Genomic DNA, 25,745 nt, shown 5'->3' with positions numbered 1-25,745 from the left:
AATTAGGAGGGTAGAAAATCTAAACTTAACCTTAAAATGAACATCACTTGTTCTTTCTCAGTGTCTTTGTTTCTTAGTTGATCTAATTTGAATTTTCACTCTTCTTCAGTTTTGAAGATCGACATGGTTTCTCAAATTGTTTTATTGGTCAAGGGTAACCCAACACATTCTTTTACAACTTCACAAGCCAATAGTCGGAGATGTTGTGGAGAATGTTTTTTCTTGAGGAAGAGAAATGACAAAACAAAATCCAACTTTCTTTTTGTAACAAATATTTCATCTCATAAACTCGAGCTCGTCTTTGTAAAAATTTATCTACTTTTGGTGCTGATGATAACCTAAGAATGTTTGTACTCATCATGCAGTAAACCAATCCGCACCATCAAAAAAAATTCTTAATCGACATTCCCCACATCTCCCCATAAATCATCCTAAATTGTGAGACGTCGCATCCCTTGCAAACGAAGGTAACTTTTCTCGCTTGCCAACTAAGAGGAAATGGTGCACAAGTTTTATAACCTAATACATGAACCTACATCGCACTCTAAGTCATGAATGAAATAGTTTTGTGATACTGGAAGCTAGAAAGAATTGGCATATTCTCCTTACTCTCTTCAAACACAAGCTGCAGAAGTCAAGTTTTCACTAATTTGCCCATGTCCCACATAGCTGTGACTTGATTCGTTGGCTCTTTTAAACATTTTTGTTATACCCTCTATCTTGTCTATCATACCAACAGGTTCATTGTCAAAAGAAACATCATACCTCATCAACAAGTTGGCTTTGTTTTGCAAAATGGAAGTGGGAAAACGTCTAGGAAGAGGACTTGCAGCTGACTGAAGTTATAAAAAATGAATTTCACTCTCTTTTCAACTAATTTAATCCCTTTCCCCATTTTGTAGTCAAATCTTATCTCATTTACACTACAACCCCACCTGGAAGGTACAACCCTCCAAGCACATTCTTCTATAATATCTTCAACTTCTCATGCAATGTTACTAATTTCTCCCAATAACAATTAATCTCGCTCATTATTCTTACTCTTAATCTCTGCATCTTTCAAATAAACCTACATAAGTGTGAGTTTCTAGCTCAAGCATTTTAAGTGTTTCTTGAAGTGGAAAAAATGAGAGAGTTGCTCACAAGCTTTCCCTATAATGAATGGTAAGATAGGTTCTGCAACTGATCGAACCGCTACCTCTGTCATTTTTAGCACTCAACTGCACAACATTGTTTGATTACTACCCGAGTTAGACAAGCTCCACACAAATATACAGGTGCGGCTTCAAGAACCTCAACCCGGTTTCATTACTAGAATTATATATTTTAATCTTGCACTAATCAGAATCAACAGAATTATTATCATTCAGTTCCAAAATTTAAGAGGACAGGAAAGAGAAAGACAAAGCATCAAACGTATTGGATAAACGTTATGTTTAACCTGTGAAGACGACATAGAACAATATTTCAACATTTCCAACTGGACGGAGAGACGTATGCAGGGAAGATCAATAGGATGTCTCTGCTTCATAAATAGATGTAAATATCAATATTTCAGAAATGCAAAAGCTCCATTTAATGTAAATTACATTAGCGCCATAATGCCAAAGAATACATAAAGAAGATTTTATCAAATCCTTAACAGGGAGCACAATTACTCTTATTGCAAAACCATATTTTTTAGTAAAACCCTACCAGACACAAACCATATCTTTAAAATCTTTCACGAACAAAAATTCCCGTATGCTTAAATTCCATCAGTAAAATAATATGGCTGTGAGAAGGCACGTCCATACTTGTTTGTTCTCATTAAAATAAGGAATTTGATGCATTAAAGGAAGAAGAAAATAAAAAACGGTGTGTAAGGTTGTCACCTGATCCGGTTGAGCATGCATGTGAGGAAGCTGATGAGGCGTCATAGGCCATTGTGGCGGAGGCGGCGGCAGAGGATAATGTTTCCATTCACTGGAGAAACAAAAACGAAAAACAAACCCCCTTCTTCGAGTATGAAAGACCCTGCGTATCAACAACAACAGGCTGACAAGACGAGACTAAAATGCTCTGAGTCGTATTTCCTACCGCTTTGAAGTCGAGTTCGATTTTCTCGCTCTGAGTTGTATTTCCTACCGCTTTGAAGTCGAGTTCGATTTTCTCGCTCTGAGTCGTATTTCCTGCTAAATGATGTGGTAAAACAGGGATAGTTCAGCTCCCAGTTGGAGTGTTTACATGACCTTGCCCTTACCCAGCTTAATCGAATGGATGCCACAGCTTTGCAGAATTTGATCGACGATTGATGGCCTGCATCCTCCCCTGTTTCCATCGTCTAGCCCAAATTCGATCTCTGACTGCTAATTACAGCGTCAAATGTTGGAGGCGACAGAATGGGCATGGAGCTTTCGGTGTGTTCTGACACTTGACATGTCGCCTGTGAGGCTTTCAAGCTTGGTCACATTTTTTCTGCTTTGTCTGCCAATCTGGCAGGTGCTTTCTGCGTAACGCCTGTGGTTAGATATTTAAGCCGATAGGCTCCAACGGCTAAATGGTAAACTATTTTGTGGATGCCCTGCCTATGTCGATGGCCATGCCTCATGCCCCCCACCATGCCTCTCGGACACCGCCCTGCCTCTGTCATGTCATTCAGTGCCGCTGATCCCAACGCCCCTGCCAAGCTCGTCAGATTGGACTTTCCAGTGAATACATATTTAATGCGATTTGACTTTAATTTTGGAGGGAGAGACATTAATAAAATAATGTGATTTAGCTTATTTCTTATTCACAATTCCATTTAGCTCTCTTTTATTCACAGAGCCGCCTCAACAAACACTCTATTCAGATTGGACATTATATTTAATCTTTTCTTTATTAGTCTAAGACCGGAGACTCTTGTGCTATTAATTTTTTTTTTAAGTTTTTAAAACCTTGACGAACTTTATGTTTGTCAATATTATTATTAAAATAGATTTTTTTTTATTGTGATACTATTTTTTCATTGGCTATCATAGTTTTTGCTAGTGGTTTTAATATTTGTAGAAGAAAAAATTAGCTAAATTCATGGATAATAAGTAGTTTACATATATGTTTTTTATGAACGTCAAACACCTTAAAAGTAGGGCAAATAAATGAGTGATCTATCGGTTGCATCGTGTTTCCATAAATTTTGCTATCTCGTCTTAAATATGTTGCATTCAGTGGACAAAAACAAATATATGCGGACATAGAATTCTATTTAGCAGGGGTGCTAACATGTGAGTTTAGGATTTTGTGAACATTTTTCCATTTTAGCTTGTTGTTGGTTTGGGATAATCAAAATCATTGTAAGTGTCTCTTTATTTTAGCAATTATATTGTATGGCTCTGTAATTTTTATAATTTTTGCATTGTTGGAGGTCAAAATTAGTACATGTAATGCTTTACCAGAGAAGGTTTTATATTATGTGCAAAATTATCTTTTTTTTTTATTGAATGTTATTTGTGTGCAGGACGGGAATTTCGTTTGGATAAACCTTTTACTGTTGACATGGACTGGATTAATGAAGTATGGATTGTACAGGCTTATTGTTTTATCTCTGTGGTTAAGAGTTTTGTCTGGTTGTTGAGTATGTCTTTTAGCTCTCCTATTATTTAGAGATCCTTTGTATGATATCGTTGGTTTTGAGAGCTTTTCTTTCCAACTTTGCATTTCAGATATTGATATGCCAAACTTGGAAGCTATTGCATACTTCCTATGCTCTAGTTTTGTCGTGTATAGTTATCATTTCTTGTACAGGCTTACCTTGCATTAGAAAGAGTTGTGATCGCACATCGAGCATTTCTTTGGAGTTTTTGAAAGTTTTTTCATTATAGTCTATCATGACTTTTTTGCAGATATTTTGTTCTGTGAAGTGACAACACACTTCTGTCTCCATCTAAATCTAGAATCCTAGCACTACCTTTTCCATTATATTCTAACACAGGATTTGATGGGTATTGAATAAGGTCTTCCTCATGTACAAAGACCCACTAAGAACTTTCTTTCCATTCCTCATCTCCATTAAGTTGCCTAAATTTTCATTGGTAATTGTTGAACCTCACTATTGGACCCTATAGAAATTTATACCTATTCCATGTCCACAATTTTTTTGCATTGTGAACTTTGTTTTTGTTTACACCCTCATAAAGTCCTAGAGTTTGAATGTGTCCAGCACCTGAATCCTCTACATATTTGTCTAGAGAAAATAGATTTCCAGCCCTTACAGTGGCCTCCTGAAACATAACTAATGTATCACTTGTTCCACCTGAATCAAATAGTGTCCTTTGGGCGTTTCGTACAAGTTGTTGTTTGCTCTCAACATTAACTAGAGTGTTCGTTTGAAAACTAAAAAAACATGTCACTTTTTTCTACCTGTTGTGAATATTTCAAATTGAATGTACTTTTACAATTGCAATGAACAACAAAATCACTAAACCATTTTAGCATAAGTAGACTACGTAAGATAAAAATACCTTGGAAAAGTTTAGAGTCAAGTCTAAAGGTTTTCAATCTATTTTGTGATGCTTCCTATATTCAAGCCAATGCAATTGTATTGCAGACTATTTTCTTCATACTACACCTACTATCTATATGACATACACAACACTGTGCCAAGCTATATTGGCATACTGCATATAATTATTCTTTCTGCAAATAGTTCCATTTCAAATGTCCTCTTACATATTTGAATAGTACTTTGCACCAATTTCAAAATTATCTTGTTTATACACACTATGTCAATATTAAGCATTCATTTCCTAAAATTTAAAATTATATTCCAACATTCTTAAAACGATGCTAAAAACTTTGTCATTTGCTTTCAGTAATTTAGTTTCAGTAGATGACAATGTCATAACAACTTAATATGTACATGGCCAAAGTTGGTTTTATGCTTCAAATTGAAACTATATTAATGGTGAGATTATATTTTTGTTACTCTTTGATTTATGTGTCACACTTTCTAAATGATTAATACTTTTTAGCATATACAAGATAGTAAAAAAGACAATCCATGTCTTTGCCACTTGCACAACCCTATGACATTCAATTTAAACAATTTATGCCATGTTTATTATGGGAGAACAACATGTTGAACACCCAGATTTTACCATCACTAACCATTTTTTTAAAGGTACCAAACCTTGCAATGCTTACCTTACTAACTTTCTGTGGAGATTTATATTAACAGGTATATTTTTCTAGTTATGTACATGCTTTTGCTTTGCCTTCATTGTACCAACACCAGACCAATATGGCCAAAACAATATTTACTATTCTTTCAATATTTACTGTTCTTTTTAATTATCAGTTTGAAAGCCATTTCAAACTTTTAATATTTGGGGCAATCGATAAATATTCATTTTCGTTTGATTTCGAGTGGTGACATAATAAAATAAATCTATATACTATTATTTTATTATTCTCAAAACTAATTAATTGGTTACAAATAAAGCTTTTCAAAAGTATATATGATAAATACAAAATTTGACAAAGCATTTATTAAAGCAATCATCTATATTTTTACCAAAAGACAAGGACTCTAGCTCTTGCACAACACTTGTTATTTTTTATATTTATATTGAAGGTTTAATTATGGAACTATTTTTATTATAAATTATTTGTTTTTAAGTAAAGAGTATCAAAGTTAAGATTATATTATAATATTTATAAGATTTTATATTATAATAAACATAAAATGTAATTTAGTAAATTAATAATAATAATTAAAGATTAAAATTTATTTTATAGAGATGAATGTTAAAAAAAATTAATTCATTATTTTATGTTTTATATTAGAATTTGGATATAATTTTTTTTTAAATTTATTTAATTATGTTCAATCATAATTAAAAGTAATTAAATATTCATAAGAAATTTTAAGTCAAATAAGGTGTGATTAATCTTATTCTTGTAATAATTTTGAATAAAATAACAAATTTAATTATAAACTTAAATAATATTAAATTTAAGAATTAGATTAAAGTTCACTTTTTATATTATATTTCAAATAAATCTTATAATATTTAAAATAAATTTAAGAATTAGATTAAGTTTCAAGTTTTATATTATATTATATTTAAATGTAAAGTATATTATATCTACGCTCTTCTATTGCAACGTAACATAAACCTATAGGTAATAAAGTTTTGTTAACTTAATAAGTAAAAGGTTGTGTTTCAACTACTATACATGAATTTATTTTTTAAATTTCAAGTTATCCCTTCCCTATTTAGACTTTTGTTGAAAAGAGAATAATACTTGCTAAATAGACTATGATTCCAACTATACAAATTTATGAAATAACAAGACCTAATGTTTTAATTACTAACATTTAACACTTTTCCAATGTAGTCTTCAACCCCTATAAGTGAATGTATAGTTGATTTGAAGTTATCATGTCTCTATTTAGACTTTTTTTGTAAAGAAAATAGTAATAGCTAAGTATACTATGATTCAAACTACACAACAAGTTAGGAAATAAAAAGATCAAATTTTTAAATTACTAAGATTGAACCTTGATTACTCTACTAGCCTAGAATAGTCCACCTAGTAAAATAAATAAATATAATTACTTTTGAAGCGTTCTTTTGATTGTTATCCCGCTAACCTATAAGATAAATGCCTTGACTTGAGAACTTACAACTATGTATTTATAGGTAGTCCTAGTTAACTAGAAAAGCATTTACAAGGCATTTAAATTTTTAAATGAAGATATCAAGTAAATGCATTTGAAAACTTAGAAATCAAATCACTTCAACATTGTTGCATGACATCACTTGTTTCTTAACTCCATGTAATATTAGGTTGGCAACAAAAAAATGCAAATTCATTAACCTCGAATAGAGAATTTATAAGTAAAACAAACTGCGAAAGAAAATTATAGTAAAATATAAAACAAGATGGCAAAATTATATTCTCTTTTCAAATAAGTTAAGGTCAAGAACATCCATAATTTTAATAAAAATCATTGTTATATGTTATACATAAAGTACCTATATAAATGATGAATCTATTGTGAATTATCAAGCTACTCCATCTAAAATATCATTGTCAAAATGAGAGATAATTAAACTTACACATTGAAAAAATCTCTTTCCTCCCCACTCAACATTGTAGCATTAAATATATTCCAAATTATCAAAATATTGGAAAATTTAGTAAATTATTTTGATTATTTGTAATAGTATTGATGATAACTCCCCATGCTAATTTCATTAAAACATGCATATAAACATACGTTGGTTGATTAGAATTCCTTTTAAATTTGCTGAGTCAATTGATAAAATTCAAAGAAACTTCTTATGGTCTGGCTCAGAGGATAAAAGGAGAATGCCTTTAATTGCTTGGGACCAAGTTTGTAAACCTCGCAGTGAAGGGGGATTAGGAATTCGGAAAACCAGTAGTTTGAATAAAGCCCTTCTAGCCAAACAGGGGTGGAGAGTGTATCATGACAATAGAGAGTGGAGTTCCATATGGAAACATAAGTATCTCTCTAATGCTTACTACCTGATTTCCTTGATTCTCCTGATGTTATTCACTCTTCCTCCATATGGGCAGCTGTTCAGGGGACCAAGAATACTTTAAAAAAAGGATGTGCTTGGAAAGTTGGCAATGGATTTAAAGTGAATTTTTGGGAAGATATTTGGCTTTTGGATCACCCTTTGATTGAAGATTTTAATGACAAGACCTTTATTGATCGTTGAAAGCAAAGATTTGGCCTTCTTGTTTATCATTACTGGCAGAATGACTCATGGGTGAATTTAACTGATGTTAGCCAAGTGTTCAATAATATCCAATTATCCCTTAATGTTGTCTCTCTTTACCCTTGTCTGGAGGATGAGATTATCTGGTTTGCTAACCCTAGTGGGAATTTCAAAGTCTCTTCTATCTTTGCTCCTAAGAATAAGAACAATCAACCTCTTTGGACTCTAGCTTGGATTAAGGGTCTCACTCCCAAAATTAACATTTTCTATTGGACTCTTCTCCAAAACAAAATTTTGACTCTGGATAATTTGCAAAAAAGAGGTATAAATTTGGTTAATAGGTGTTCTTTATGCAGAAAGGGTTATGAAGATAGAGATCATATGTTTTTAAGCTGTTCTTTTTCTCAGGAAGTCTGGACTGAGATTTTGAACTTTTGGGGCATGACATGGGTTCATCAAAACAATGTGGATCTTGCTTTCAAGAGCTAGAGATGCCCCTCAAAGGATCTTGACACTCAATTTCTTTGGAAACTAACCCTCCCCCATCTTTGGTGGGGTATATGGAAAGAAAGAAATAACAGGATATTCAGAAACAAAGACCTTCTAGGTTGGGTGCTGGGTCAGAATATTATCAGAGCCTGCAAGGAGAATTTTTGTCCCAGAGGGAGCCTGCTCAGACCTTCCAACTTGATCACCCTTTAAGATCTCAAGATCCTAAGTTGAAAATTGATAATCCTAGATCGATTATAAAATGGCTTGTTCCTCCTAATGGATGGATCAAAGGAAATTTTGACAGAGTAGCCAAGGGCAACCCGGGAAGAGCAGGATGTGGAGGTGTTCTTAGAGATCATATGGGAAATGTTATTGATGTTATTGCAATCCCTATTGGTCACTCAAATAGTCATATTGTTGAAGCTACTACTGCCTTTTAACTACCATTTTAGCTGTTGAGTTGGGGTACTCCAAATTATGGTTGGAAGGTGATTCTCTAAATATTATAAATATCCTTAATCATAAAAATACTACCTCTTGGTTTATAGAGGCAACGGTTATGAAAATCAAAACTCTTTTTCAAAATTTTGAAAAGGTGGTCATCTCCCATACTTATAGAGAAGCCAATGGGGTTGCTGATTGGATAGCTAATCACACAGTTCAAATGGGGCAAAAGATGAGGTGGTTCGATGACTTGCACAAACAAGTGGATCTTAAAGTGATCATTAATTATGATGTTATTCATTCCAGAGTGGGAAAGATTTGCTTGGATTAGAAATTTAATGATTTGCGGGAGTGGCCTTATGATTGTCAGTTTAGCATTCCCAAGGAGGTACATTCATGTGAAGGCTATATGCTCTCTGCACGTATCCTCAAAAAGGCATTCTCGATATCGTGTCACAAAATTTGGTCTCACTTCTTTCTCTTTGCTTTTGATATCTGGGTGTCTCTGGTTTTTTGTCTGCTCTGCAATATGGAAGGTGAACCGAAGAAGCAGGAACCCAAAAAATGTGATGATTGGAAGGCTAGGCAGGACGTTTGGAAGATTCTCCAGAAAGGGAAGGTGGCCAGCTACCTAGAGTGGTTGCATGGATTCAAACCCCATGTCACCACTGCCTTCTTTAAAATTGGGCAGACGACAAAGTTACCCTACATGGAGTGTCTGTTAAGCTGACAGAGGAATTCATTGCCGAAGTCACCAATCCTCCCATGAAAGGTATCAAGTTTTTGAAGCAGACCAGTATTTCCAATGCGGCCTACAAAAAATTCCCGAAGACGGAAGAAGAAGAACTGCAATTGGAAAAGAGCGACGACTTCTTTGATGTGCAACAGATAAAAGGTATTTGGCGTGATGTGCTTGGTTGTATTCATGAATATTTCATCCTTGATGGAAGAAGTAAAAGGGTGCACAAATTCCACTTTGTTTTCCTTAACCATTTCAGGTACAAGGATAAAATCTCCTTCCCTTTCTATTTGCAATTTTCTTTGCTCCAAAGTTTGAATGCCCATAAAAAGAAACAGTCTCGACCCATATTACATGAAGGTCTGATTTTACTCATTGAGGGTTTTTGTAAAAATAAGTCCATTGCTTCGTCCCCGTCCACTACCAAGAAAAAGAGTCCTAATCCCGTTATAGGAAAAATGAATGAGAGTGTTAAAAAGATAACAAAGGTTAAATTAAAACCCTCTAGTTCTCGAAGACATATTGAGGAAGAGGACACTGAGCTGGAAAGCACCGATGGCTATGATAAGGATGCCCCTAAGGAAGAGGAGGGGACGGATGCTAGGGAGTTTAGCTCTAACCTAGATGGTTACTCGGATTTGAAAGACAATAATGAGGAGGGGAGAGAGGAAGATACTACAGAGGTGAATTCAGAACAGAGCAAGTCTAAAAATGAGGACACTCATCTTGAGTTTAGGGGAGGTGATAAAGAGAAACAAAATAATGATTTAGCCATTTTGAGTGAGGAGGAAAACATGGGGAAATCTTCCACTCCTCTGAAGAAAATTGAGGGACATGATAAGGTGGGACAGAGCCACCATACTCAAGAGGAGCTTGGTGAGATGGAACCGTTGGACGAGGGGATTCATATTGATAAAGATGGCCCTGTTCCACACACCATTGTTGATGATGCGGGTGACTCCCCAGAGAGGGAAACCATTATTTCCTTCCTCCACTCTGCTAAACAAAAAGCTAACTCTTTCCTTCAGGTTGATTCCAGGTTATATAATGAAATAATGGGGCTGAAGAAGAAAGTGGATACATTGCAACATAACCAGGAGGCTGACCGAGCTATTATTCAACACATGGAGGTGCAAATGGGAGATATCCCAAAAAAACTAAAGGACTACAAGCAGAATCTTAGACTGCTCATTAGGGAAAGTGGAACAAAAATGGAGCAAGTTACCTAAAGCATCTATGCAGTTGCGACAACTTTGGGTAAAAGAGTTAATGAAGGAACCATATCTTTGGAGGGCCCAAGCAAGAGGACAAGACAGAGTTTGAGGAAAAAAGCTTTGATTGATGCTGCTTCTTCGACTACTAACTCCATCCAGGATACAGCTAAGATTGGTAAGGAGGCTGTGAAGATGATTACAGAATTGCAATAGTTTTCTGAGTCTTCTTTTCTGATCGGGTTCCTGTGCAGGTCCTATTTGCTGGCTGGTTCTTCTGGTTCTTGTGTTTGGTCCTGGTTTCTGGATTTTAGTTTTTTATATATTCTATCGGTTCTAGGTCCTTGTAAAACCTGGGTTTTTTATCTGGACTTTATTAGTGGTTTCAGGTCCCTGTAAAACTTGATTTTGATGCTACTTTTTAGTAGGTTTATGGGCTCTTTCCTTTTGGTTAGCGTGTTTTTTCCTTTTTTGAGGATGTAAGAGGGTTTCGGGATCCCTTCAAAACTTGTTTTTACCATAATCTAAAACATACATTGGTTGTAAAAAAACTATAAATTTAAGTTTTAAAATCGTAAGAAAAAACATTTAATAATGATTTTACCTTCACTAATCTACATTGCTTACATTGTTCCTAACGATTGGTTAAGATCAATACAAAATGGTAGCCCATGTTGTCCACTATTCTTTTCACCATATAAACTTGCAATGACATGTATAATTAATTAGTCAACACAAATTAGTCATTTGTTTTAGAAGTATAATATGTAGTTAATATATAAGTAATATTGAAATTCTTAATTATCTAAAATCCTTTGTTCAAATGCTCAAGTGGGGAGAACACCAATAGTTGATGATGGTTGAGTTTCATAAATTGTACATGTTAATTATTTGATTACGTATAGAAAAGAGGTTAGAAGCAACAAAGAATGACAATATTATAATTAATGAATTAACATATTTAATCATTAAATATTACCATCTATAGTTTGCATTTCATCTATTGTTGATTGGTTCAAATCAATAAAGAAGGGCAATCAACGCTGTCGTGTATTCTCTGTATCCTTCAAAGCTACAATCAAATAATTTTACACATAAATAAGAGGAAGAATTATTATTATGAAAATTACTATAAAAAAAAATTTAAATGTACTAACCATGTACCATGATAGTAGTTGTTTCTTCTTGTATGACTATGCTCGAACAATGTAAGACCTTTTTTCTTTCTTTCTATGAGATATGGAAGGGAACTGAAACTCTTCTTGATCTATGGCTCTTTCATTTGATTTTTGATGAATGTCACTGCGTCTTTGGAGAACAATATGTTTTTTATGCAATTTGGTTGGACTAGACCATGGTGATATTCGTCTCATGGGCATGTTCTTAGTACCAAGGATTGTTGTAAACTTTGAAAGGGAAGACATAGATGCATGGAAATCTTTTTAAAATCTCTCAAAACATTTAGTAAATATGAGTTTTACATCTTCTCTAGGTGGTAGATTTTGGAATAATAAATTCATATAATCCAAAGCACTTTGATACACATCATTAGAAGGACTTGACAAATTCCAACCATCTATACAAAAATAACAATTAAGTTAAATAAATGGGAAAAAATAATATTTTAATTGAGAATTCATGGCATTGAGAATTGCCAATTCTTTGGTCTTGAACACTTCCAACTCCAAACACTTCTTGATCTTCTAACAGATTATATGCATTTGCACTTTAAATAATAATTTATTAAGTTTAAGAACCATTAAAATCAATAATTATTTTTACTATGAAAGATAAATAAACATTACCAATGATATTATTCTCATGACAGGAACTCTCTCCACCATTATTACCACAATCAACCAATGGAGTAATACCTTCTATAGTTCAATTCATTTTTTGTTAGTTCAGGGAAAACATAAAATTTGAAAATAAATCTATATAATACTCAAATGTTAGAAGAAACTTACCAACACCTTGATATTTCCCATTTTCTTGGTTTCTCTTTATAATATCTAAAATCTTCAACACATGCTTGCATGTGTTTCCTCTTTGTGCCCATTGACAATCACACACATGCAAATCTGGTCCAAATTTTCTAACAATGTACCACTTCATAGGATCTTAATGACTTCTTATTTTGTATGTATTGGGGAGATCATAAAGATAGCAATCTGAATCTGGTATTATTTTTTATCTCTCTAGTGCAATTCTATAATATCTTTCTTTTTTAAAGTTAGTGACAAATCTAGATAACTGTAGATATCTTTTATTTTTATAAAATGGCTCTATCCTATGAAGAAGTGTATGGATAAGCCAATCCATTCTCCTTGTACATTTTTTTGCACAATCACTTAAATAATGACTCTTGATGTGGAAATGATAAGACTTTATAGATGCATTAGTTTCTTGATTGGCATGCGGGAAATTTCAAAGATTTTTTGCCCACATTGCTATACAAGAAAACATAAAAACATGTTATTAACTAAAAATAATAAATTAAATCATGTAACTACAAATATACAAAAAAAAAAATGAAAGTGCCAACAAACTTATTGATATGGGTTTCATCATGGCACCAAGTTTTTAGAAAATAATCAATGAATGTTTTCTCTTCTTTGAACTCCTCTATGAATTGTTTGATTAAGTGAATGGTGGTATTTGTTGGAAATCGTATTAAAAAGATCACTACCAAAGAGGGAGATTGTTGAGAAAGAGGAAGATTGTTGTTAAAAGATTATTGAATATTTATATTGAAGTGGACCTCAACAAGTGTGAGCCTCAGGGAGGGTTCAATTCCCTCCTTCATTATTCACTATGCATATAATCCCACACACCCATTTGATCTCGAATGATGATATGTACTTAATGTTGAGTGTCTGTGCTAAGTGCTCCATAACCATCCATTTCATGCCTTCATCTGTACATAATGTCTTTCTAGCTTCTTTCTACTTGCATGCCCATTTCATTTCATATGATCATCTGAAAATTGTGTCACTCTAAGCTCTCAACTGTTTCCTCTTGATTGATCATCTCATAATTGTTGAATGAGAGCTCTGGGATAAGCTATAGGCATCCATCAAAGCATAAAGGATTTTGTCAGACGGTGTAGATGAAGTAGTAGCATTTGTCTTGGGAGACATGCTTGCAAAATGGAAGCATAGATAAGTCATGTGAATTGTTTGACAAGATACCTGAACGTAATGTGGTCATCAAAAGCCATGGTTGTTGGATATGCACAAACTGAGCAATGAACATAAGTTGTAGCACATATTATACACTCCATAAAAGAAAACTTGTGTTTGGTTAGAACTCTTATTTTGGCCCTCTGTAAAAAGATAGAGACTGTTATTTTACTTTATGATCATAATATATATGTCTGTCTTTTGTCATATAAAACTAATTGCCTTATTTTGTCTTCTTTTCTATAATAGATGCATTCATAGTGATCTAAAATACTCCCTAAAAATTCTAGAAATGAAAATGAAAAGAAGAAGGCTTAAATTAGTTATTATTTTGTTTTTTATCTATATGAATCTTAATACCTGTGCAGCTGCTGGGAGGTGGAGCTTAGCTAGTTGTTTACAACTTTCATAATACAAAGATGATATGCAACAAAAATAGATATGTCTTGAGAAACTTTATCAAGAGCATCTTTGATAATATGCTATGATTCAATATCTATAGATGAAGTGGTCTTAGATTAGGGACCTTTAGCAGGTAGCCAATTCAAACAACTTCTTTTTACAAACCATTCAATTTAAAATAGTGGATAGGCTTTTTATTGACAAATCTTATCTCTATTTTCTAATAGATGAGATAATTAACACAAAACTTAAAATTTAAACTATCTCTGTAGCATAACTAACTTAGAATTACATATATATTAGAAAAAATTAACAAAGACCTTGATTTCAGCTGCCTCGGTAGAAACATCAAAGTCTTTTCATCAAAGGGTTTGCAAAGCTACTCTAACATCTTTCTCTTGTCCAACCTTTTCCTACAAGTGAATTATATAATCAATTGGGATCATAAAATGGATTCTCTAAACTAAAACCACTAAGTAGAATTATGCTTCAGAATCGTGGATTGAATTTCTCATAGCTTCACTCACTCTGTTAACTACCTACATAAATCTAGTATGGTGTTGCCAACTAATAAGCATGTAACATATCCAAAATCTGGTTTCTTGCACCAGACATAAGCTATATAAAAAAAAAATCTGATTCTAAAAGTACTAACAATTCACATAAATCACTGACCATGAGGAAATTATTAGGAAAAAAGGCTATTCAATAACCACTTGGGGAACTCTGGAATAAAGAAGAGACCTTCTTGCAAATATCATTCATGACAAATATAAGTGGACCAATGTTGAGTTTCCTCAAATGCAAATAACAATCTTAATGCTATGATTTTTACCAGACGTCAACCTAGATGGAGACCATTTATACCATTTACTGTTTATTGTGATATTTTATTTGATGAAAACATGTAAAGCACATTATCTATAATAGCAAGTTCACGTCATGATACCAACATCCCAAGAAGATATGCTCTTAGTATCCTAGCGGTTATTGAAAACTATAGAGGACTCAAGTAACAATGAATCTCATATTTACATATAGTATTACTTACTTTTAAGTACAATGATGTTGCTTCTAGCATTTAACTAATATAATTATGTTATTAAGATCATTTTCATATCTAAGGATGAAAATAGCTATTCAGTATTTACGAAGTTGTGGTATATATGATTAAAGACATTGACCCAATTTGTATTTGAGCACTCCTTTAATTCTTCAGATGGACTTCACCTATGTAGACAGGAAAATAACTAGGAATTGAAAATAAAAGGAATAAAAACAATTGCAAAAATAAGCATAATCAAAATTCAAAATGCAATACACATCATAAATAAGTCAAGGTTAGCTATACTATACAAATAAAGATGTTGACTCACCCATTTTAATTATAATTCCAAGAAAGGAAATTTTAATCCTATAGCATCGAGATGTTGAACCAAACTATAACAAGAATTGACCTCACAACTTAACCTGCCAACATACATAAAAGGTAAGTTTGTTGAAAAATTAGGCAGTTGAAACATCTCAAGATCTATTAGGGACATCATCTATAAGATATTATGTATTTGAATTAATGTTCTCAAATAATGATGCACAATGCACCAATATAGAAAATTTAGAATAACAATCCTTGTAATGCAGGAAATTTTGGAGGCAACAAGTGAATTTGATAAAACTACAACATAAAAGACTACAAAAACCAAGCCACGTTGGTTAGAATTAAATAGATCACTCTACATCATTGCCAAAAAAAATACTGAAAAGAACAAAATTAGTAAACTCTACAAAGAACCTAAGCAACAAAAAGAGCAATTATACACTATCAATGCAAGATATAAAGGACATCTTTCAGGTTCAGATCATCAAACGGAAAAAAAAAAATGATCAATTTGTTACAGTAACATGCCTATCAACACTCTAAACAAAGCATCACATGTCCAAAGGATGTATGAGGCTCTTCTAATTTTTCCCATTAATGTGTTTAGAAAGAATAACTTACTTCCATTGAAATGATGTGCCCCAACCTTTGCAAGCATAGCATAATACTCTATTTCTGATCTACGAAGAGGAGGGTAGTTGTTTGCAATTATAATAAGCTTTCCTACAAACCAATAAAACATACATTGGTTAGTAACCTATCATTACTAAATAAGCATACTTAGAAGCCATACTCATTACATCTGAATATCCCATTCTCTTCAACATCTGGACATGCACAAACATATATGTAAATCCCATGAACCATAAGTTCTCAATGTAGACACCTAAATTTGATTACACCGCTTTAGTAATCCTATTTAGTTATCTCTAAAGGCATTATTAATTAAATTCTTATTTAATTAATCCTTTGCCATCCCTAGCTGATTAATTTAATTAATCATCTATAGTCCTAATTGATAAATCAAATAACCTATTATTTATCAATTAAATCCTTTTCTCCTATCTAATTCCAAAAATCCCCATTTATTAAATAAATCTATTTGATAAATAAAATCCTCAAAATCTAAAAACCCCTAACTTATCCCTAATGCTCCATTTAGCCTAATCCACCCCATCCACCCATACTAACCAAGCTTAGCCACTAACTCACCCACCCTCATTAATGTCATCCACTTGCACATCTCTAACATCCCTAATCTAATCCTAAACCCAAGCCTAATCCACCCCTTAATGTTGTCACATTCCCTAAACAAGTTTAAGACTTTCCTAAACCAAATCAAAGTCTCCCCTCAAAAATCCCAACCACCAAGTCATTAGTGCTCTTACAAAACACAAAAGACTCTTACAAGCTCACTCATGACTCTTACATCCATCTTCCACACTCTTCCCTCTTCCACACTCATTCCTCTTACATCTCTCTTACATACTCAACCTCACTCATCATGCCTTTAACCAACCCTTTACCCTACCCTCTCACACTCATCCTCCTTGTGACAAGTGTCACCTTCCCATTGGTGCTAAACAAGCACAATCCATGTGCTCTCCTTTGAGTGCATCCTAGCCCTCCTTAACCATCTCCCCATCCTTGCATCTAAGCCCTCCATCCCTCTACCCCTTGGCCTATAAATTGAATCTGATCCCAAGCCATTTCAACCACAATCTTTGAGCTAAAGTTACCATGCTATTTTGAGAACCAAAGTCATCAATCTTAACCTTATAATGCCAAATTGAGAGCTCACAAGGCTACCAATTTTCCATTACCCATCTCCACCATTGAAGCAATTGGGTAAGCAATTGAGCATACATCCACATCAAAGGACACATCTACAAAATCAAGGAAGCATGGAGTGTTTTCTCTTTTGAGGTTTGCATTTCTTGTTTGCTTTCTTTGTCTAGGCTTATATGTGAATTTAGTTTTAGTTTGTGAATGTTTCTCTTATTGCTAATGTTCCTTGCACACTAAGATCTAGTTATACACGCAACACTCACCACATAGCTCCTAAGATCTCAAAGTACTTAATGTTTAATTCATCTTTCAAAGTACTTAACACCATAGCTTCCACACTCACTAGATTACATCTTGCATATGATTAGCATAAAATTCATTTTGAGAAATTCATATCCCTAATACAATTTCGAGACTAAATAAATTTATATATTTGAACATGATTTCTATAAAAAAAATGTTGGAACATGAATACAATAAAGCTGTATGATAAAAGCTTAGTATAACCCATGTTGAAAATGTTAAAAATTTTGTGTGCTGAAGAATACTTATAGCAATGGAACCCTTGAAAAATTTACACATATTTGATGTCCAAGCTATAAACAAAAAATATGGAACAATGGATCCATATAAATAATAAAATATGAACGTAGAGAGCTTGCCAAGTCATGGACTGGATTAAAATTTTCCCAACCAAAAGGGATCATCGCTTTCCCAACCAAAAATATCCTCATTTCCATCTCCACTTTGATTAAATAAACCTTGCAATGCTAAGCCTATCTGCTCTACATCAAAGCAATCAATGAAATCAAATGTGGTTTGTGCTTGAACCTCCACTTCTCCACATCTCTCTCCTAATGTAGAAGCTACTAAATTGTTCTTCTCAATACCACTACATCCTTCTTGATTAGCCATATCATGCCAACCAATCTATAGAATACATTCAATGGGTTTTGCAGTGAATGACATTGCTGAAACATTGAAAGAAGGAGCTTCATGAAATGGGTTACATCTAGAGATGAAAAATTCATCAACACCAATGTAAGTTGGATATAAATTTTGGTTGTTGGAAATAAAATCTCTATTAAATTGAGGTGGGCTTAACATATTGTTTTGAGAAGTGAAGATAACTTGATTGCACCTTTGTTTATAAAGAGGATCTTGTGGAGTGCATTCTCTTTTAACACAACTTGTCCCCTCGTGTTCTGAAATCCAATTGGGATTTGGTGGAATGAGTTCATATTTTTTTACTTGTTGTGGGAAGAAGTACAAGTGTATGTACGAGCACCTGCAATAAAATTCTTGTGTACAGATGTGACAAAAAAAGCGAGGCTGAATGGATTTGCAGTGCTGCCAATTACATTGAGATAGTGGAATATGCAACTGTAACAAGTATTGTAGAAAGGGCAAAGAGGAGGTTTGCAACGTCTGAAGCATCAAAAAAGACATGGTCACCTGGGCATGTCCAGGGGCTATTTGGAGGAAGAAGAGATTCTTGGCATATGTTCTCAATGGACTCCAACAACCACCATGCATGGTGCAGGGCACCCTGGCAAGAGCATGAGAGGAGAGTCATTTAGACTCATGAAGATCAAAGTGATCTTGAAAGATTAATAGTTAAATGTAATTGGATCTATGATCCATCTTCGTATTTGATGTTTTGATGTAATGAAGCCTAAAACTATAAAGGCAATGTAATAGAGGTAAATGGTATTGAAAGATTAAAATGCACCTAAGGGGTTGTTAAGGGTCATTTTGTTGATCCTAGCCTAGTTATGGGATTTAAAGACCTATATGGTATTGGACCAATGTAATATGGTCTCTAAAAGCCATTAAATTATTGTAAAAGCACTAAAAGTGCTCAAAAGTTGTACTTTGCCATGTTGGCAATTTAGGTAGTAAGGATTGTAAGGGGTTTAGGTGTCTTTGGAAGGGTTAGTGAAGTTATAAAACCTTTGAAAAGGTTAGTGAAATGTATTAAAGGCATATATGATTGTAAATTGTCAAAGTTGACACTTTGTGTCAACTTAGACAACAAATTTCAGTTTATAACTAACTAGTAATAGTCAGATTACTAACTGTTACAGTTAGATAACAGTGGTTATTGGCCTTGTTTGGCTATTTAGTGGAAGGTGGTCAAGTTTTAGAGGCAATAGAGAGTTGGTGTTTGGAATAATAAGACATGTAATAGATTCTGGAAGCAATAAAAACAAGTTTTTTCTCTATTAACTAGTCACTATTCCTTGGGTACAGTCATAACCAATACCTCTAAAATGATAGTTGAGTTTGGCTCTTGATTAATCATGATGTAGGAATATTAAGGAAGTTGTGTCCTATTCTTTTCACGCATTTTCTTCCTTATTTCATAGTTTTTAGGTTCAAATAATCAGGTTGGTGTTTGTAAGACAGTGATTGGCAGAGCACAGTCAGGTTTAGATTTGAAGTTTTCTACAATGTGACAACTCTTCCACCCTCTGTAATCTATGTGATTGGTGGAAGATTGCCACAACATTGTACATACTTGTATATTATTTGTTTTCTATAGGAGAACAGAGAATCTTGGTGGAGAAGTAGTGTTGAGTGTTTATTTGCTGATTGTGAAAGAGCTTGTGTGAGCACCAATCAACATGAATGGGCTTTCCTTCAAGGATAATGATATTTGGTGAAGGACTATGTATGGGGAGGACATTTATGAAGTGTTGGTGCAGTCCTTTTGTTTTGGTGATGTTGTTAGAGGTCTCATTGCACATGCCCTAGTTTAGTGACCTTAGAACTAGAGTTTGGCGGCAAATGAATTGGATGACTAATAAAACCTTGGATATTTCAAAATATCTTGTTTTATGAGCCCTAGAAAGACTATTTCAATGTTTGGGGACAAGAGGATAAGTGGAGCTATGAGTTGCTTTGAAAATGGGAGAGAAGTAGGCCTTAAATGGTGTCACTAGGGGTATTAGATCTTGGGTATGGTCCAAAGGAGTTGATATTGAAACAGCTAAACGCCCTTGACAAAAATAGCTGGTGGTTTTGATCATCCCATAGGAATAGAGGACCCAAGATGTCAATATGCAGAAAAAGTCTGAAATAATCCCAATTGCATTGCTTTAGTTTGAAGAAAATTAAATATGGGTTGAGAAATCTACTTGCCCCTTGTGTCAATATGACAAAACCTTGAGAACTTTTGTGTAGCTATCCTTTGAGAGGCCTTGTGAGGACAAATACTTTTAACTATCATTCATATGTAAGTGATAACATATGTGCTCCTCATAGTTGCAAGATTGAGGCCTCTTCGAAACACAATATCTGCAAACCTCTTTAAAAAAGATGCTTCAAATCATTGTGTAAGCAACACTTGTAAATCATTAAACTTTAATTTATTTGCTTGGTCATCATACTTGCATAAAAGAGACTGTGTTCCTAACAATGCAGGAAGGACTTTGTAGCTTACACTAAAGTCTACTTTCAAGAGTGTAGAGATAGAGTGAAACACTGAATCACTTTAAATGAACCTTATGCCTACGCGGCTATGGAACCATTGAAACCATGAACCACAAAGAAAAATAGTCATTGATTCCTTTCGCTCTTGTACTTTGTAGGAACCATTGAAACCATCAAAGTCTAATAGTGAGTTATACTATTTAAACCATACCAAGCTACTATACAAGCATAAATCAATACAAAGTCACATTCAACAAACATTATTGGTAATAAGTATTAACTCTTAGGAACGTAAAATCTAATTTACATAATATAGCTTCTATTTTTAAAAAAAAGGCAGGAGCACATTTAATGATCCCCAAAGAGGTGTAATAGAAAAGGATTAGGTTTAATTAGCCCACTGAAGTTAGGCACAGTTCAAGAGGCAATTACAATATTCCTCTAGTTTGATTCTCCCTGCTTTCAAATGCATTGCATGGGATGAATTTTAGAGACTTGCATTTATATGTTTCAGATGCTTTGCTATCTGACAACATACCTGTGTAGATGACTAGTATCAATAGGTTAGGAAATTTGGCAAGTTGTAATGATAAAATATAGAACATATGGTAGGCTATAACAATAAAATATATCCATCCCATGACAATTCATGTCAAATGGGATCAATTAAATTGCATGTTAAGATTTGAGTTGACTGTATAATAATGCAACACTCAAATCTGAAAGAAGAATCTTAGTATTGGACCAGCCTACATCACAACTCCACAAATCCACCGCCACTATTCCTTGAACAATACAATTATATAGACATGATTCCATGAAAGTTGTGAAACTTAATTGAATAGTATCATAAGTGTACAACCACAAGCCACAACTAAGGCAAGTAGGCATATATAGATTAGATGTCTCAAGTTTAGCATCACAGGAAAACTTTGCATCTCATTATCAATTTCAAAACTTTTGTACCCAGTTTTCCCAAAATGTCATCAAGAATATGCTTAAGTTATAAGTTATTATAAATAATACATTAACATAAAAATTTGGTAGTGTTAGTGTTCTGATATATTATAATAATAATGTGTTAGTGTTCTTAACATAGTTTTATGTTTTAGCCTTAAGGAAAACAAAGACTGCTTGACAATAGCAAGAAACAACACAGATGACTTAGAAATAGTCTATCACAATGAAAAACATATTTTTCCCATTATAACACTAGTAGTGCTCTACTATCTCGTTTTTGGTAACACAGACCAACACATACATCAACAATAATATCTAAGGACAAGATATGATGAAAAAGAAATAGGCACATTAATGCTCCAAGAGTTTAAGGTTGTTGAGTTCTCTCTAGATATTAGCTTGAAATGTAAATGGAAAGATGTGAGAGCATTCACCTCTTCTCACCAGAAAGGACAGGGAGGGGATGCTAATTTAGTAGGGCCTAAATGAAACAAACACATTCCAAATTGGAATTGTTCCCCTTGTCATTGACTGGTTTGGAACACACATAAAATTGATGATAAAGAGACAGATATCTCCAATGTGTATGTTGGCAATGATCATAGAGATATAATTGAATTGTGGAAATGAATGTTTCAATTAAGTAGAATTCCATAGATCACTGACAATGACTTTAACATGGTTGAGGCTCCTCGAGACAAGATTGGAGGTAACAAATTTGAATGGAAAGGGTGTGAAATGCTCTTTTGGTACAATATGATTAATAAGCATAAATTTTTGACCCCTTAGCTAGTTGCAAGTACAATTAATTATTAGATATGATCTCCCAAAATGAGATTTTTGTGATTGCCTCATTGATTGCCAATTATAACTCCCTAATTATGAGTTTCCATAGAATCTCACATAAATAAAGATCCCAAATACTTTGAGAGTTACATATTCTCCATTTCTGAATTCATGTGCCCTGTTTGCGCAATTAAAACTAGTTATGTCCCATTTTTCACATATGCAAAAAAAATTTGATAATGGAAGTTAAAAAGTAATAGTTATTTTCTTTGTAATTCCCTTTAGTTTGTAAGACATTAAAATGAGTTTTTGGTCCACAAGCATAAACAAAATAGGGCATTAAACACACATGCAAAGGTTCAAACACAAACACAAAAGGCTTCCACACACACTTATAACTTCATCTAGATTTTCATCTAGAGAGCTAGCAACTAAGCAAGATAATCAATAAAAAGATAATAAACCTTCAATAATAGTGACAGACAGCTAAACTTTCTAATAATTGCAAGTTCAAGCAAACCTATCCCCAAAAAGTCCAAGGTCACTCATTTGTCATGAGTAATCAAACCTGATAGAATCAACAAGATGGAACATGAAATTAGCTTTCAAATAGTTTGTTAGACATGAGGCAAACTCAACCATAAAGTTGACAACCATCCTTGACCATAGACCATACCAAAATCCTCCCAAAGCATGTCACTAAACAATTTTCAAAAACAAGGTAGAAAAGGAACACAAAAAACAAAAACTTATCAAGGCAATCCATATTCAGTTTGCTTTACAATTCTATCAATGTTAAGAAAACTAGATAGAGAGCTAGGTAATATTAATTTCATAAATATTTAAAGAATTAAAAGGAAAATGAATTTACTTTATCAATTTTGTTTGAAAAGACCTTTAAAGGTTTTTTGCAAAAGAGCGAATAAAATGTAGGAGACAAAAAGAAATACCTTTCTTAGATAATTCTTGAATTGCAATTGATGATCTCATTGCAAATCTCTGAAATGAATGACTACACAGATAGTTCCATTATTCTATGTTATTTATGCCTTCAAAGATTCCAAAATACTAATATACTGCAAATAAGAAATAAGCAATCTCACAAAAGTAGATCAACTAATTTGATGCCCTTGTTAGGTTCAGATACTAATTGAGATAATAAAAAACAAGTTGTTTACACAATTATATTAAGAATACCCAATCCAAAAAAAAGAAATCTTTAGCTAGTTCCATAATTAGAAGTCAACATGACTCACAAATTATTTCATAGTGGAATCTCGTAGGCAACATGATTTCATTTACAATTATGCGTGGGTGCAGATTGCAATCTTCAAAAACAAGTGACCAAAAGGAGTGAGGGGTATGTTATAGATGTCAATAGCAACAAGGCACAAATAGGAATATAGCTCAGCACAAAAGAAGTAACAAGTGTGGGTGGAGAAATATGGGGAATAGAGAGCATGATTAGAATGGAGCTAGATGTAGATCAGACTGATCAAAGAACTAATAACCTGATGAGATAACCCAATTTACAAACAACAACAGATGTCTTAAACTTCGATATATGGGATGAGAATATCCTGCCTAGGCAAAGAAATTAGGATACAGAACCCAAAGCTGTGACATTGGCAGAAATGTGGCCACTGAATGTACTCCATCGAATCATGGGCAATCTCTAAATACGAAATTGGACAAAATCGAAATTAGACATCTTCTGAAGTGTTTCTTCTTACCTATATCAGGATCATACATAGAAAGAAATTTTTCCTTTGAGGTACTCTATTCTATTGATATGAAAATTAAAAACAAAATTTGAGTACCCATTTTATTGCTGATATTTTTCAAATTGGTAGGGCTTGTTTGAAGAAGGGCGAAATGATGGATTAGTTTTGAAACTTACCCAGCTAAAAGATGAAGATATTAATACTACTTTTAATATTATTAGATGGTTTAATGAAGTGGTGGTGAAGCACCAACCTGCTATTGAGAGATGATCCCAGAACATCAATAGTTGCTAAACCCTTTTGCAGGTAGTGACATAAAGAAAGCCAAGATAAGAGAAGAATGGAATCTAAACTCCAAAAACCTATATAATGCTAGAGTACCTACATAGTAACCTAGTCAATATTGCTACTAAATAAGAGTTCCAGAAACTCCTTTTGGAGGTTGCAATATTTCAAGAACCAAGGTGTCAAAACTAGAGCTAGACTTAATTGGATCAGCCATGGTAATAAGGGTGCTAGATACTTCTTCCAGATCCTCAAATCCAAAGAAGCTAGAGAGAGGATTGAGTCTATTTGGAATGAAGGGGAAAAACTTAACTCCCAAGATGAAATTCTTCTGGCCTTTGCACATTAATATAAGAAACTCTTCATTTCTGAAGATGTTGAACAGTAAATGGAAAATGCTAGGACAAAACTCAATGGAATCATTCCTAAAAAGGTGTCTACTAAAGAGACAACTATGCTTGACAAACCTATATAACTATGGATGAAAACAATGCTATTCAGAATTTGAGTGATGAAAAGGCCCCTGGGCTAAATGGAATTCCAATGGAGCTCTATGAAAAAAATATTAGTTGGATGGGCAATGAATTCCTCCAAATTTATATAGAAGCCATTAACATGTCTCTTGGGGTGGACATCAACTCCAGTCTCATCAAAATTATCCCCAAGGAAGGAGATAGAACATCCATCAAAACCTGGAGACCTATTGCACTGTTGAATGTATCTTACCAAATTTTGGCAAAGATCCTGGCATTAAGGCTGGAGAATGTTCTTCCTCGTGTCATCAACCCTTCCAAACTAGGTTTGTGAATGGTAGATGTATCTTGGAAATTCTTATCACTTTCTATAGGATATGGATTAGGGTAAGGAATCTAATCAACAAGCCTGCATGTTGCTCCTGGGCTATGAGAAAGCATACCGCAAAATTGAATGGAAGTTTATTGCCATGATGGTCAACAGTTTGGGTTTCCTAGCTTCTTCTTTCAGATGGTCCTAACTCTCTTGAATGAAGCTAATGCAAGGGTGTAGGTGAATGAAGTGAGATCTAAAGCTTTTGATCTTTCAAGGTTGCTCATTGGCACCAACACTTTTTGTCATCGTTGCAGATGCTTTATACTATAGACATAGGGACAACTCTCTATCTCCAAGAGTTAAGGGTATAGAGCTTCCTAATGGGGAAGATATATCTAATGTCCAATTTGTTGATGAC

The 25,745-nt window shown here is 33.7% G+C and overlaps 1 long non-coding RNA gene across 1 annotated transcript; it reads right to left on the bottom strand.

Moving 5' to 3' along the window:
• Window positions 1–1,344: 1,344 nt before the first annotated feature.
• LOC149529523 (uncharacterized) lies at window positions 1,345–2,712 on the bottom strand. Its single transcript, XR_016358554.1, has 2 exons — window positions 1,875–2,712; window positions 1,345–1,522 (listed from the first exon to the last, which is right to left on the bottom strand). It is a non-coding gene; the product is annotated as an uncharacterized LOC149529523 (long non-coding RNA).
• Window positions 2,713–25,745: the final 23,033 nt, after the last annotated feature.

This window comes from Cupressus sempervirens, chromosome 11, assembly GCF_028749045.1.
Source record: "Cupressus sempervirens isolate cs-2001-9-10 chromosome 11, ASM2874904v1, whole genome shotgun sequence".
In the NCBI taxonomy this organism is placed as follows: Eukaryota; Viridiplantae; Streptophyta; class Pinopsida; order Cupressales; family Cupressaceae; genus Cupressus; species Cupressus sempervirens.
Note: the sequence above shows the minus strand (reverse complement) of the source record. Positions and strands in the feature narration are given on the sequence as shown.